Source organism: Molossus molossus, unplaced genomic scaffold (genome assembly GCF_014108415.1).
Source record: "Molossus molossus isolate mMolMol1 unplaced genomic scaffold, mMolMol1.p scaffold_m16_p_22, whole genome shotgun sequence".
Taxonomy (NCBI): Eukaryota; Metazoa; Chordata; class Mammalia; order Chiroptera; family Molossidae; genus Molossus; species Molossus molossus.
This window is the reverse complement of record NW_023425358.1, coordinates 13,384-29,857: the sequence shown is the minus strand read 5'-3', so window position 1 is coordinate 29,857 and position 16,474 is coordinate 13,384.

Below are 16,474 nucleotides of genomic sequence, written 5' to 3'. Positions count from 1 at the left end.
TTTTCATTTGTGAAAAAAAAGTGAGGCCCAGGGTCAGAGGCAAAGCACAGGTTCGGAGTCGGAGAGACCATATTAGAGACCCAGCTGCCACTGACTAGACCTTGGATACATGACTTAGTGTCTCCGGGCCTCCCCGAGATCCCGAGCATCACATAAAGACAGCTGCGGCACCAAGTGCCAGAGCCACCCCTAGCCCAGAAGGGCCGCTAGGCTCAGCATTTTCTCCATTCCCTGCCTTGTGAGCCCTTTAGGAAAAGATGGTTTTCCCATTCCCTACCAACTAATGCGCTGTAAGTTCAGTTTTCTCCAGTGGCCAGATTTTACCCCTGAATTATAAGTGGGAAGACTGACAATTAGGGAAGAGCCAGGACATCAGGAGTAATTAATGGGACAAAGCCTGAAGCCAGACCCTGTATTTTTGCTTGGGTTTCATTAGCAAGTGAGCACAGCTGAATTAGAGGCCCTCTTCCCGTCTGGCTCTCCTCACTCAGCTGTTCTCTGCTGAACCTCTTACAATATTGGATCTGCTCAATGCTTTCTACTCTGTGGGCCAGTGCAGGGATCATTCAGAACAAGATTGGGTCATTACAAATGCAGGAGACACTCCGCACATGGCTGTCATGTTTCAGTTACCCTTTCTCTTGGTTTAATAAAATCTGCCACACTGACACAAGGCCATATTTTACGGTTTTCCCTGCACTTGTAGCATCTTGTCCAGCGCCCTCCTGCTAATCAGAGGAGGGGACGCAGCAGCTCATCGGAGAGCGAGTTTCCAGGGAGGCTGTCGCTCCCTCTGCTCCTCCTGGTGCTCAGCCCCGCTCCATGGTAGAAGCCCTGATGAGGTTAGCGGCTGGCGGCAATTGGCGGGGAGAGCCCTGCCTAGCAACAGCCTGAACGCCTGTGCCTGCTGGCAGGACGGCACAGCGCGGCACCTCCCGTGGCCTGGCATCGTGGCCTCTGCAGTCTGTCCTTCCACATCGGCCCAGCATCACCGCCCTGGCCCTGATGTTTGTAACAGCTTCACTGTCAAAGGGTTCCCAGCAGAATGACTGGATTCTGAGGTGGGCTGTTAGACAGGTCCCTCACCCACCCGGGGGAGCAGATAACCAGAAAGGGGAGGAGGTGGGAGAAGGAAAAGGCAAAGGAGATGAATACAAGAGCTGCCCTTGCAGGCAGCCCCAGGGTTAGGACCAGCCTGCTTGCAGAAGCCCTCACTTGCTTGTCCTGCCACTGGGGAACCTCTGGGGACCCAGGCAGGGAGGACGCCTGTCTTCATGCGAACATCTACCTCCCATGCCCGTCTTCATCTGTCCAGCTACTTACCTGCTACAGCAGCCCAGCCTCTGCCTTTTAAACGTCAGGAGACATGGACACGCGGGAGCATTAGCATTCTGGGTGCAGGCTGGGCAAGTGCCCAGGGACTGTGGATACAGTGAGTCTGGGGACAGGGAGACAGCACCCCAGGGAAGGATGGGGAGCCGGCCCAACCTTGTGGGAGACGGGTCCTCCCTCAGCACACATCTGTCTCACAAAACCCTTCCCAACCTTGTGCTGGGACCCTGGGCGCGGTGCACAGAAGACCAGGGGCAAAGCAGGGGCACTTGGGATCGGAGGGCCCCTGCCCACCAGTAAGCTCAGCTCAACCCCCTTATTAGCGGCTGTGGTCCCTCCCGTCCTCCTGGGTGGCTGCCTGGATTCCCTAGCCCAAAGGTTTACCCACAGAGGTCTGTGGCGCCACTGGTGGCGTATAAGGCAGGAGTTCTGCTCTCACCCTTCAAAGAGAGCATTTCCCAGGACAAAGGGCTGGATTCAGCTGCCTGGTACAGTCTGAGTAGGGGCGAGCTGCCAGAGCAAAGAAGGCCCAGTGCACCCATGTTGAGAGGGAGTCGGGTGGGGGGTTCCAGGCTGCCCCTCCGCCAACAGGCAAGCCCAGGCTCTGGGGCCCTTGCTCAGGCCAACAATCCATTTCTCTGGACATCACCTGTCCCACACCAACTTTCCCACTACAGCAGCTCTCTCACTAGCCACTCGCCCTCAACCCCCCGTCTTTACCAAGCTCTCTGGGATCATGTGCTAAATTCCTGGGACACCCCTGGGGCCCCTCGTCCATGATGTGCCAGGTGCTCCAAGCCAGACCGTAGTCCAGCTGGGTGGTGGCTGTGCTCATGCACCCCTGGCGAGGCATAACCGGCGCAGGTGTGTAGGCGCCGGAACTAACACAAACAGAGGAAAAGAGCGTGGGGACTCGGGAGCTCTGTGTTGGAAGAAGCGTTTTCTGAAGTTCCCAGAAGGGCGGAGAAGAATTCAGAGCTGACTGAGGAAAATCCACATGTAACTGCCTGGGGTGGAAGAAGACCAAAGGGCAGGGATCCAGAGTGCTTGGGGCCGCCGAGCCGAGGGAGGAGGCCAGCTGGAAGGTGGACAGAGCCCACCGCCCCACGCATAGCATCAAGACACTGCTGCTTCCTTCTCCCACCCCTCGGCCTAGTTGGGCCCAAGACTGAATGTAGCTTTTGGTTGTCAGTTTTCAGAGGTTCACATTTTACCCCAGAAAATAAGGCTGTCCATCCACCTTGCTTTCCTCCCAGAGACCTAAAAATATAGGATTGTCTTATTTCCTTGTACAAGCTTCTCCTTGGACACGGGGTCATCTCGGCCCCAGAAGTTGCTCTCCATAGCTCAGAGAAGCTGGGGACTAGGGAGTCTGAAAGTGCCCTCCCCGCCCTGGGGATCCCCAGGTCTTCTGAAGCTAGGCTGAGGGCAGCTGCCTCCCAAATGGCTATAGGCTAGTGACCAAGGAGAAGCTGGGTTCAGAAGCAGTGCTTATTGGCCAAGCATTCAGGAAAAGAGGCCAATGGTAGATGCTGTCCATATGTCTAACGCAGAGTCTCTTGCCTTTGTCACAGCCAAAAAAGGGTTTTGCATGGGGGAAGGATGAGGTGGGGAGGTACACTTCCCCAGCCCAGTTTCCAGGGAACTGGGCCAGCTGGGTCCCTGTCGATATCACTGATGTCTCAAAGCCACATGCATCCCACAGACAGAATGCATTTGCTTCATCTATATAAAGCCAGAACAGGACAGTGTCCATGGTGAGAACCCCACCACCACCAAGCAGGCAGACCACATATATTTGGGAACTGACTGCCCACCCTGATCCCCCAGACCTCACTCCTCCCTTCTCCACAATGACATCACCATGTCCAATCATCACTGAGTCCTGCTGATTCTACTTCTAGAGAATTTCTCAAATCTGTCCAGTTCCAGACCTTAGCATAAGACACACATTTCACACTCGTATTTCCAGCAGCCTTGTTGTGGTTTTCTGTCTCCAATCCATCTGCCCAGAAGATCCAACGTGTTCCCCTCAGCATAAATCTACACAGTGGATTCATGGTGCCTTTAGCCCAACACATAGGTCGTTCAGGACCTGACCTCTGCCCGCTCGCACCTGGGCTCCAGCCTGCTTGTTTTACCCAAACACAAGTCCTCGCTCATCTGTGTCTGTAGTTTGTTCCCCTGCTTCACAGCATCCTACTGCTCTTCCCCTGGCTGGAGCCCTTGATTCAGCTCAGGTGTTGCTGCCAGCCAGTGGACTCATGTTCTTTCACGGGGTCGCAAGGAAAGCATGCCGAGAGACCCGCCGGGGGTGCCCCTGGGTCCCCATGTCTCATCTCCATCTGTCCAACGTGGAGAAAGTCCAGCCTCGCCTCCACCAAGGCCCAAGCAAAGGCTGGTGTCACGTGCGGGCAGCGGCGGTCGTGTCGCCCGGGCTCCCCGGAGCCTGGTTTCGGAGTCTGCCAGCCACACGTGACTATGGAGAGAACTTGCAAACAAATGGGGTGAGTGTTCCCAGCGGGGAGAGGGACAGAGAGGGAGGGAGAGAGAACGAGCGAGCAGGCTCTAAGAGAGAGAGAGAGAGAGAGAGAGAGAGAGAGAGAGAGAGAGAGAGAGAGAGAGGTTCTATTATCTCTGGCTTGGAAAGGACCAGGTGCTTTTTCAAAATAATCAACTTCCCAGGCTTTCCAGGGTTTGTACTGGGCCCGCCTTCTAGCCAATCCAATCTTTCCCCAGGGAGACTGACGGCCTCTATGGTCGCCATCTTGTCTGCTATTGGGCATGTCTCATAGAAGCACCGCCCCCTGTCCCATTTTGACTTCTGCTGGGCATGTGCTTAACTCCTTGCTCCCTAGAGAGACAGTACCACCTACCTGAGGGCAGGCTGCTCCCCACTGTGGGAGGGTCAGGGTGTTAATCCCTTGGCAGGAGGACCTGCCATCCCCAGGGTGTGTGAAGCTACAGCTTTCTGGTTATCAGGCTTATGCTCCCTAGTTGATTATGCTTAACATTTCTGATTGCCTTTGTTTCTCTCCTTTGTTAATAGCACGCCCTCCTGGGAGAATCCGGTGGCTCCTGGCCACCCATCCTCAGCTAAGCTCAGCTCCCTTACTGTACTGGGAGCTTCTTAGGGGCAAGCCCTGTCGACTTTTCAATAAGGCTTCACTGGCAAGTGACTAAAAGTGATTTCAAAAGTGATTAACGTTCAGATGTGGGTTTGACTTTCACCTCTTCCATCTGGGACAGTCCCTTAATTTCTCTGAATCACAGTTTTCTTTTTTAAATGGATAATAATAATAGTTTGAGGCTGTTAGGGTTAAATTAATTATGTGTTTAAAGGATTAGCACAACGCCGAACACTACGTGACATGGATTCTTCTCTTTATTATGTGTATTTCCTCGGTACCCAGCAGATCTGACACATCCAAACCACTTCATAAATGCGAGTAAATGGATGCGTGCAAGGAATAAGGCTCTTCTGCATCTCTTCCCACCCGCTGCTCTTGTTGTAGCTCACTGTCCTTAGAATCCAACTTGTCTTTAAGCTGCCCTAATTAACAACCTCAGAGACAGCAAGATGAACAATGGGGAATGTTATAGAGGGCTTTAGCCCCATAAAAATTAACTAGAGTTTGACCTTCACTGGGAATTTGAAAAGCAACAACCTTCAAGAAAAGGGAGGACAGAAACGGCCCCAAGGCCAGAGTGTCCTGCATGCTCTGTAAAGAAACTGATAGGGAGAAACTGAAGCTCCCTTTACCCCATAAAACTGTAACTGTTCAACATATGTGTATTGCACCTGACTGATCGCTGATATCTGTCTCGAATTTGTTAGTTTTTTAAAACTTGGATAATGGAATGAATAGCAAGACAGATGTATGCTGACCCAGTTCACCCAGTTCCCTTTCGCCTCAGCTCCCTCCCCCCTCTGTTCCCTCCTGCTTATGGCTAACTGCCTCCGCTTCTGTACAAGCAGCTTGCTTGCTCTGCTAAACTCTTGAATGACCCCTGCCCTGTATAAGCAACCCTCCCCCTGAGCTCGGGGCTGCAGTTCTCCTCTGTGTAGGTTGGCTGCAGTCCCTGCGCAGGTAATAAAACATCCCCAAAAACTGAAAAATGGAGTCTGAGTGTGGTCGATCTCCTGGGATACAACACTCTCCCCAGCCAAGCTTTGGGTTGTTGGTAGCCCTTTTCAAGGGTCCCAAAGAACCGGTGACTGATCCACACAGCCCATCATCAAACACACACGGTGTAGGAGCTAAGAGCCAAGTCCTGACCCGTGAATGGGTGAGAAGGCAGGAAGGGGAAACACAGACGCAGGCGAGGGTGGTGCATGTCTCTGGGTCACCCTGGTGCTTGACGGAGGACAGAGGCGTTAGGGGATGGTTGTGTTCTCCTGGACGACAGAATCGTGTGTGTGCAAAGAGAACCAGCCAAACCTCATGTCGGATGGTTCATGACCCTGGGGACACACGCTCCGCCCTCTGTGAGACATTTCGGTACGTGAGGCCCCTCACAGCCTTTGCCTTCTCTGGGGCAGGGGATGCCTACAGGGTAGACCGGGAGGGCCCAGAACAGGCTCTCCGCTGCGCGTGCTCTCCAGCAGCAGACCTAGTGGGACTACTTCAGAGGCACGGGGAGAAAAGAAAGGGGCCTGGCTCGTGGGCTGGCCGGAAAGGAGAGAGAGGGAGGCATAAGGCCCCACAGGGGAAGCCCTGACGCAGACGAGAACACACAGAGAAGCCCCATCAAAACCTCTGGACTTCAAAGTGTGCTAAGCTGATGCCCTGCAGCAACCCCTCTCCGACTGCCCTTAGCCCGGGGCCTGCTCCTGCGCCAAAGCTGCTGCCCCCGGAGCCCTCTGCTCGCCACCCTCACCGGCAACCACACGCCAGGGCTCCACAGCTCCCCCTCCCTGGCTCGCTTCGGTTTTAATCTCTCGCCTTCCTATACAGCCGAGATTTATGGTACATTTGACAGAAGTATTTAATTTTCCAAATGTCTATTATTCAAAGGCTGAGGAAATCTCCAACCTTAATACTTCTGCATTAATATCCATCTAGCACTGTGGCCAAATAAAGATCTTCCCAGAGGCACGCGGGGGGAAGGAGGAAGCTGAAAGACAGAAGACCCTAGAAAACCCCCCTGAAGCTCAAAGCATCTCTGCTGCTCCTGAACCAAATCAAACATCTGAACTTTATTATCACTATTATTATTTTATTGTTATTAACATCACTGCACACTTATTATGTGCCAGGCACTGTGCTAAGCAATTTTCACAGCCAGGATCTCATTTATTCCTCACCCGATGAGGGAGCCACTATACTTATCTCATTTCTGAGACCAGGAAACTGAGGCACAAGAGTAAGATCGCCCAGCTAGTAAATAGAGGAACTGAAATTAAAACTGCAGTTTTACTAACTCTTACCCACTACCAAACTCTCTCTTTTGTTTACATGATGGAAATGCAATATGTTCTATTCAATTCCATTCCATATCTCATTAAGTAGGTTCATCAACAAATCCAATGTGTATGTACGTGCAGGGTCTTTGCTGTCCACTGGCACTACTGTGGGGAGAGCATCGCAAAGGTGAAGCCGGGGGCCTTGTCTACCACAAGCTGAACATCTATTTGGAAACCTGGACACACATGCAAACCATGTGGCAGCAACACCAGGCGAAGACTAGACCACCTACTGAGGGGCTCTGCTGAGGGAAAGAAGACAAAGAACTTCCTCCGGACAGGTTTGTCCTCTTGTGATCAGCACACCAACCTGACTATTATCACTCACCAGGAAGCTTGCAATTAATACTACAGGTCTATTCCCTGAGTGGAGAAAGGGTCTGGACATGCCCCACAGAGTCTGAGTGACTTGGGAGGTGCCTACCTGTCCATACACCTGGAAGCCAGTCAGTGGCCAAAAAAGGTATGGCCACTGCAAACTCATGAAATCTGAATACTTACTCTCCTGGACAGAAGGGCTCTCTCCTCCTCTCCTGCTGCTGCATGGACGCCCGGCTTGTGGGGTTCCTAGGCCCTGGCCCCGCCACGTGGCCCGTGGCCATGTGGGTCCCCCGTCATGGACTGATGGCCTAAATCTAGACTAATCCTAATCTGGACACAGCTGCACCATGGAATGGAAACTCGGGGCTTGGGTTCATTTCTGGCCTTGCTAAATGCACAGCTGTCCCTCTTCTAGGACCGGACTGAGGGAACGGGGACATTACAACCCCAGAAATGCAATTTCACACCAGCAAAAGCATCCATTCTCTCATGGGGGCTTCTGAACATGCCTATTAGGACTGCGCCCCCAAAGCCTCTGCCCACAAATGCTGGAGGGATCTGGCCCCTCGTCCCCCTGGTGACACGCTCAGGCCCTATTCTCAGCCTATTGCGGAGAGAGTTTGCTCACACTAAGTGCAGAACAGGGAGGCAGGCAGGCTGGCAGAGTGAGAAGAGGCAATGGATAAAGGAGGAGAGAGGAAAAAATCATAACAAGTGAATGAAGAGCCCAGGAAGTTCATCGGTCTTGGACCACTTGGTGCGGGGAAGACAGAATCTCCCCAGCTCTGGGGTGTCCATTCATTAGCACATTTATAATAATGACCCTGAGCAATGAGAAAAGTGATTAGATCGTGTTCTGAGTATACTGTTTAAGAAAGCATGCGTGTGAGTCACACTTCTCTTATGTTCATTTGGATGAACATAAGAAGGGAGCCTGTGCCACCCACTCACCCACCACAGTCCCTGGGAGCCCAGGACCTCACTTCCCCAGCACCCAGGCAGCCACATTTAAGGCAGAATAGCTACCACCTGCCTAAGAGGCCTGTGTTACCCCTGGGGCCCCCTCTCCCAGATGTTCCTAGGGAACCTCATTTCAGCTGTCAGCTGGTAACAGAGAGGTTCTCTACCCCCTTTTGCCAGATCCTACATGGCCTAGTCAGCTGATAACAGAGAGGTCCTCTGTCCTCCTCTGTCCGATCCTACATGGCCTAGTCAGCTGGTAACAGGTTCTCTATCCCTCTCTGTCCGATCCTACATGGCCTAGTCAGCTGAGAACAGAGAGGTCCTCTGTCCCCGTCTGCCCGATCCTACATGGCCTAGTCAGCTGGTAACAGAGAGGTCCTCTGTCCCCCTCTGCCCGATCCTACATGGCCCAGTCAGCTGGTAACAGAGAGGTCCTCTGTCCCCGTCTGCCCGATCCTACATGGCCCAGTCAGCTGGTAACAGAGAGGTCCTCTGTCCCCGTCTGCCCGATCCTACATGGCCCAGTCAGCTGGTAACAGAGAGGTCCTCTGTCCCCCTCTGCCCGATCCTACATGGCCTAGTCAGCTGGTAACAGAGAGGTCCTCTGTCCCCCTCTGCCCGATCCTACATGGCCTAGTCAGCTCATAACAGAGAGGTCCTCTGTCCCCCTCTGCCCGATCCTACATGGCCTAGTCAGCTGGTAACAGAGAGGTCCTCTGTCCCCCTCTGCCCGATCCTACATGGCCTAGTCAGCTCATAACAGAGAGGTCCTCTGTTCCCCTCTGCCCGATCCTACATGGCCTAGTCAGCTGGTAACAGAGAGGTCCTCTGTCCCCCTCTGCCCGATCCTACTGGCCTAGTCAGCTGGTAACAGAGAGGTCCTCTGTTCCCTCTGCCCGATCCTACATGGCCTAGTCAGCTCATAACAGAGAGGTCCTCTGTCCCCCTCTGCCCGATCCTACATGGCCTAGTCAGCTCATAACAGAGAGGTCCTCTGTCCCCCTCTGCCCGATCCTACATGGCCTAGTCAGCTCATAACAGAGAGGTCCTCTGTCCCCCTCTGCCCGATCCTACATGGCCCAGTCAGCTGGTAACAGAGAGGTCCTCTGTCCCCCTCTGCCCGATCCTACATGGCCTAGTCAGCTGATAACAGAGAGGTTCTCTACCCCCTCTGCCCGATCCTACATGGCCCAGTCAGCTGGTAACAGAGAGGTTCTCTGTCCCCCTCTGCCCGATCCTACATGGCCTAGTCAGCTGATAACAGAGAGGTTCTCTGTCCCCCTCTGTCCGATCCTACATGGCCCAGTCAGCTGATAACAGAGAGGTTCTCTGTCCCCCTCGTGCCCGATCCTACATGGCCTAGTCAGCTGATAACAAGAGAGGTCCTATGTCCCCCTTTCCATGCTCCGATCCTACATGGCCCAGTCAAGCTGGTATACAGAGAGGTCCTCTGTCCCCCATAGTGCCCGATCCTACAGGGCCTAGTCAAGCTGGTAAACAGAGAGGTCCTCTGTCCCCTCTGCCACGATCCTACATGGCCTAGTTCAGCTGGTAACCGAGAGGTCCTCTGTCCCCCCTCTGCCCGATCCTACAGGGCTAGTCAGCTCATACAGAGAGGTCCTCTGTTCCCTATGGCCCGATCCTACATGGCCCAGTCGAGCTGGTACAGAGAGGTCCTCTGTCCCCATCTGCCGATCCAACATGACCTAGTTCAGCTGATAACAGAGAGGTTCTCTACCCCCTCTGTCCGATCCTACATGGCCTAGTCAGCTGATAACAGAGAGGTTCTCTGTCCCCCTCTGCCCGATCCTACATGGCCCAGTCAGCTGATAACAGAGAGGTTCTCTACCCCCTCTGCCCGATCCTACATGGCCTAGTCAGCTGGTAACAGAGAGGTCCTCTGTCCCCCTCTGCCCGATCCTACATGGCCTAGTCAGCTGGTAACAGAGAGGTCCTCTGTCCCCCTCTGCCCAATCCTACATGGCCCAGTCAGCTGGTAACAGAGAGGTCCTCTGTCCCCCTCTGCCCGATCCTACATGGCCTAGTCAGCTGATAACAGAGAGGTCCTCTGTCCCCCTCTGCCCGATCCTACATGGCCCAGTCAGCTGGTAACAGAGAGGTCCTCTGTCCCCCTCTGTCCGATCCTACATGGCCTAGTCAGCTGATAACAGAGAGGTTCTCTGTCCCCCTCTGTCCGATCCTACATGGCCTAGTCAGCTGGTAACAGAGAGGTTCTCTGTCCCCCTCTGCCCGATCCTACATGGCCTAGTCAGCTGGTAACAGAGAGGTCCTCTGTCCCCCTCTGCCCGATCCTACATGGCCTAGTCAGCTGGTAACAGAGAGGTCCTCTGTCCCCCTCTGTCCGATCCTACATGGCCTAGTCAGCTGGTAACAGAGAGGTCCTCTGTCCCCCTCTGCCCGATCCTACATGGCCTAGTCAGCTGGTAACAGAGAGGTCCTCTGTCCCCCTCTGCCCGATCCTACATGGCCTAGTCAGCTGGTAACAGAGAGGTCCTCTGTCCCCCTCTGCCCGATCCTACATGGCCTAGTCAGCTCATAACAGAGAGGTCCTCTGTTCCCCTCTGCCCGATCCAACATGACCTAGTCAGCTGGTAACAGAGAGGTTCTCTACCCCTTCTGCCCGATCCTACATGGCCTAGTCAGCTGATAACAGAGAGGTCCTCTGCCCCCCTCTGCCCGATCCTACATGGCCTAGTCAGCTGGTGCCTGGCAGGGTGACAGGAAGAGTGAGCACCATGGGGAGGCCCTTGTAAAAAACCTCAAAAGTCTTTGAAAACCACACACTCACAAACAGTGAGCCAAGCAAGAAAATAAGTAAGACACAAAAGAGAAAGCAACCTATGGGCCCCACACTAAAGCCGGAGGTGAAAACGTCCACCCACCGAGTGTCCCTGGAACCCATCCCCCTCCCCGTCAGCTAGACACATTTAACTGTCACTTGTATACAATCTACTCATCTGTTAATTTTCTCACTTATGTTGAGAACCAAAATCACGGGGTTGCAACTTCATGGAGGTGAAAAGGAGCGAACGTCTAGGGAGCTTTCACTGTGAGAGCCGCATGCGGGCTGTTGTCATTCAGCCTCAGGGGACACCGTGTTTCCCTTCGCACCCAAGGCCCCGAGGCCCAGAGAAGTAACCTGTGCAGAGTTGCGCAGCCAGTAAGTCAAAGCACAGACCTGGCTTCAGGTCCCCCTGGCCCTGACTCTGAGAACCACCGACGGTGCCTCCTGACCAGCGGAAGAGCCTGTCCAGTGCAAATCTGGGGACAAGGAAGACCCCTTCCGACTTCGGGCAGGAATGCTCCTCCTCTTTGGTCTAAGCCTGGGCGGCATTTCAGGAGTTGACACACGAGATGTAATATTGTCTTGATTGAGTGAAGCACTTGATAGGTCGAGTCATGAAACTTGACTTGCAAAGTTAACTCGGCTTGACTTGACCAGTGTCCCCATCATCCAGACCGCAGAGTCTGGGAACCTAGAAACAAATGGTCAAGAGAAGAGGAAATCACAGCCTATGGGCAGCGGTTCCAACAGCAGGGTGGGCTGCTTTCTCTCCCACGTGGACAGGAGTCCCACGCAGGAAGACAGGAGTGGACGGAAGGAGCACCATGCTGAATGCGAGAGGCCCTGCACCACAGAGGGCTCCTTCTCTGGGGGTCAGAAGGTGCTTGTCAGAGGTAGCGGAAAATGGCCTCCTAGGGCTCCTTCCAGTCCCTGAAGTTTCTGGGGTCACAACACCTGGCCTAGAATCCATGGGCAAGAAACAGAGACACAGTCAGGCCCAAATCCCTGAATACTGTCCACCAGCAGCTCCAAGAGTCAGGGGGGTTCAGTCTCAGCCAGACCCATTCCCCAGCAGGAGCTGAATGGGGTCAGCTCAAGGGGGGACACCAGAAAACAGGTGTCCTCGGGGGCTGGGACCTAGGGAAGGGTGACGAGATGGAGGTGAGGGAGAGTGGTTAATGAGGAAGAACCAGAGGCCGGCAGAAGTGAGCTGTAGGGACACGGGCGGAGCGTGACTGCACCCACGGTGAACGCGGGCGGAGAGAGGAATCTGTGATGTAACCCGCGGCGCAGAGCAGAGAAGCAAGGGTCCTCTTGTGTGCACAGGCAGCAGGTGAGATGAGGGTGCCGCTGTTTTCTCCTCTTCAAGCCGAGGCGTGGGCTAAGCCTGCTCCAGAGGCAAATGCCATCCAGGGGGCTGGGGAGGTCGGCAGAAACCCAGGGGCTTGGACGCCGTGGCTGGGCCAGGAGCAAGCGGGTGCCACGGAACCTCCCTGGAGTGGGCAGCAGGAAATGGAGCGGCTGGGGCGGGGCGGAGGGAGGTGGGTGCCGTGTGGGGACCGCTCTGCATTGCCCTGATGGCAGAAGGGCTGCTCTGGCTGGGCGTGAAGAACAGACTGTGGGGAGCGAGGGAGGGAGAAGGGAAACGGAGGTGAGGAAAGGAGGGGGTACGGACGAGAGGGATGGTCCCGAAAGAAGGTGAAAAGCAGTTAGATTTGGGGTATGCTTTGAGGGTAGAACAAACAAGACTGCTGAGAAAATGAACATGGGTGTGAAAGTTCAGGGGGAAGAGTGAGTGGACGAACCCCAGGCCGGACTGTGCTGTCACGCAAACCTGTGGAACGGCCTTTTCTTCTCTGAGACTACCTCCGCTCCCGTCTCTCTTCTTCACATTATTTATTTTTAAAATCCTCACACGAGGATATTTTTCCATTTATCCTCAGATAGAGTGCGAGGGACAGAGAGATAGAGAGGGAGAAACATTGATGTGAGAGAGACACATCAACTGGCTGCCTCCCACATGACCCCAACCAGGGCCAGGGAGGGAACTGCAACCGAGGTACGTGCCCTTGACTGAAATCGAACCCACGACTCTTTGGCCCCAGGCCAATGCTCTAACCGGCTGAGCCAAACCGGCCAGGGCTCTTATCTTCACTCTAAACCTGCACTGAGACCCATCCCCTCCGAGTGTCTGACCAGTTACTTCAATCCTAGGTAACAGCCCTTGTGTGCTGGTGTGGAAACAACCCCACCTGAACATGCATTTCAGGAGGGCTGGTTTCAAGTAGCCAACAGCAACGTATAAATAAGCCACGAGAACAGGATCTGGACCTGAGTGGGAAGTACTTGTATAAACACTGTCATTGCCTAAATGGTCAGATTCGAGGTGAAGCAATCCTGTTTCCCTGAGATGAATGGCCCCGCCCCGCCCAGACTTCCAGTGGGCAGGGCCATTGACACTGAAGAGTGGGAAAGAAGCCCCCAGGCCCTCATGGTGACAGCATTTGGGGACATGCCCCTCACCGCTTTCCCGAGCGGCCGAAAGGGCAAGCCCCATGCCCACTTCCCCACCTGGTGTGGGGTGCTCCTCAGTTCTGTTTGTCAGCTGCAAGTGCTCAGCAGTGGTCGATCAGGAAGGAGGTGGACGGTGCTGAGGGAGGCCTGTGGTGTGTGTCTGGCAGCAGCCTCAGCCCCACATGAGTTCTGAGGGAAGACAGGAAGGTCTGTACGGGCAGAGTGGATGGCTGAGTCCATGCACACAGCCAGGCAGAGAGGTCTCAGCAATCTCAATGCAAATCAGACTTGGAGGGAAAAAAACGAAACAAAACAGACCTCCGACGGCTCCGTGAGCTGCAGAGGTGCCTGCAGCTTCTCCGCCCACCAGTGCTGGGAGCTCCCAAACCAAGTGAACACGGAAGCCTCTGACCAGCCTTTGCTTGTAGAATCCCAGCCAATGAAAACACCAGGAACACGGGCTTCCTGGGGCCGGAGGGCTCCAGGCGCAGGGGTGAAGCGTGAAGTCCCGGGAAAGGTGGGCACACAGCACCCTGGCATCTGTATTCTGGCCCAGGAGTAAGTGGCCTGGTGGACACCGGGCATCCGCGTGAGGGCAGGGCCGAGCCAGCCTTCCCAGGTCTCCAGGCAGCAGAGGAAACGGCCCACATGTGGACCCCACAGACCCCCGAGGGCACCCTGTCTGCTCCTCCTCTGATGTCCCCCGCCCTGCCCAGCGGACCCGTGGACGGAGGGGAAAGAGGCACAGGTCATCCCGCAACTCCCAGGACACTGGGAACGGAGAGGACAGCCAGAACCCCCTGGACTTCCTGCCACACATCGGCTTGGGGTGGGGGGGACCTTGAAGAACACAACCTAGTACAGGAGGGAGCTCGTGCAGGGACTGAAAGGTGGAGACACTGTGTCATCCAACAGCAACACCGGGCCAGCACCTGGCACTGAAGAGATGGCAGTGCCTGCTGAGAGGCCCCCAGGCCTCCACAGTCAAGAAGGGTGCTGCCGCCGACCTCCGCAGCCGCTGGAGGGCTTACGCTAATAATGACTCCCTGGGCTCAGAAACCCACGCAATATACAGATACTTTCTCCTAGTCCTATGTCAGGCAACCCTCCAGGTGTGCAGCATAGTGGTCAGTCATTTGTACAACTTAGGAAGTGATCCCCCTGATAAGACTAGTATCCACTTGGAACCATCCTAGTTATTACAATGCTATTGACTATATTCCCTACGCTGTACATGACATCCCTGTGACTATGTTGTAACTGCCAGCTTTTACTTTCTAATTTCTTCCCCTTTTTCATCCATCACACCAACCACCCTCCCAACTGGTAATCATCAACCTGTTCTCTATATCTATGAGATTGTTTCTTGTTTGTTTTGTTTTCTGGACTCTAACCTAAGTGAAATCATACAGTATTTGTCTTTCTCTGTCTGACTTATTTCACTTAGCATAATACCCTCTAGGTCTATCCATGTTGTCACAATAGTAAGATTTCATTCTTTTTTATGGCCGAGTAATATTCCACTGTGTATGTGGATCACATATTCTTATCCCATCTTCTACTGATGGACACTTAGGCTGCTTCCATATTTTGGCTATTGTAAATAATGCTGCAATGAACATAGGGGTGCATATGACTTTTCATATTAGTGTTTAAAATTTCTTCAGATAAATACCCAGAAGTGGGATTTATGGGTCATATGGTAGTTTTACTTTTAATTTTTGAGGAACCTCCATACTGCTTTACATAGTGGCTGCAACAGTCTGCATTCCCACCAACAGTGCACAAGGTTCCCTTTTCTCCACATCCTTGCTATCAATTGCTGTTCACTGATTTATTTATTTTTAAATATGTTTTTTATTGACGTTTTAGAGAGAGAGGAAGGAGAGAGATAGAAACATCGATGTGAGAAACATCAGTTGGCCACCTCCTGCATGCCCCCCACTGGGGATTGAGCCCACAACCTGGGCACGTGACCCGACCAGGAATCGAACTGGGACCTCTCAGTCCACAGGATGACGCTCAATACACTGATCCACACCAGTCTGGCTGTTCACTGATTTATTGATGATAGCTGTTATGATGGGCGTGAGGTGATATTTCACTGTGGTTGTAATTTGTATATCTCTGACGATTGGTGGCACTGAGCATCTTTTCTTAAGTCTATTGGCCACCTGTATGTCCTCTTGAGAAATGTCTATTCCTGCTCTCTGCTCATTTTTTAATAGGATTGTTTGTTCTTTTGGTGTCAATTGTATGAGTTCTTTATATATTTTGGATTTGAATCCCCTATAGGAAGTATCACTGACAAATATCTTCTCCATTTAGTAGGCTGTCTTTTCATTGTTGATGGTTTCCTTTGCTGTGTAATAACTTTTTTTTTAATCCTCACCCAAGGATATTTTTTCCATTGATTTTCAGAGAGTAGAAGTGGGTGGGGGGAGGAGAGAGTGCGAAATATCAATGCGAGAGAGACACATTGCTTCCCGCACGTGCCCTGACCAGGGCAGGGGATCGAACCTGCAACCCAGGTACATGCCCTTGACTGGGAATCAAACCCTTGACCCTTTGGTCTGCAGGCCAACGCTCTAACCACTGAGCAACACAGGCAAGGGCTAAGCAAAAACTTTTCTAGTTTGATGAAGTTTGTTTCCCTTGCCTGAAAAGACATATCCAAAAATATATTACTAAGAGCAACGTCAAAGAGTCTAGCCTGTGGGTGTGTTGCTTATGGAGCTAACTGGGTGCTTTGCTGTGGTCTTGAGCTGGCCCCTGGATGTGTTCACTCTGGGGCTTCTTGGGAGGGGCTCCGGTTCGGGCCCCAGCCAGTCACCGCCTGTGCCCTGGGAGGAGCTGCAGGGTGACCTGTGGCTGCCTGCTCTGAGCCTAGTGGTGCGGGGAGGCTCTGGGACCCAGGCGGCAGCCACCGGCCAGTTGTGCAGGGCGGGGTGAAGCCAGCCACTGCCTGTTTCGGGCTGTGGATCTTTGAAAGGTTCTACGAATATCTGCAGCCTGGGCCAAGACCAGCAGCTGAGAAGGAACAGCCCCTGAAGGAGGTCCTGGCACCTGTG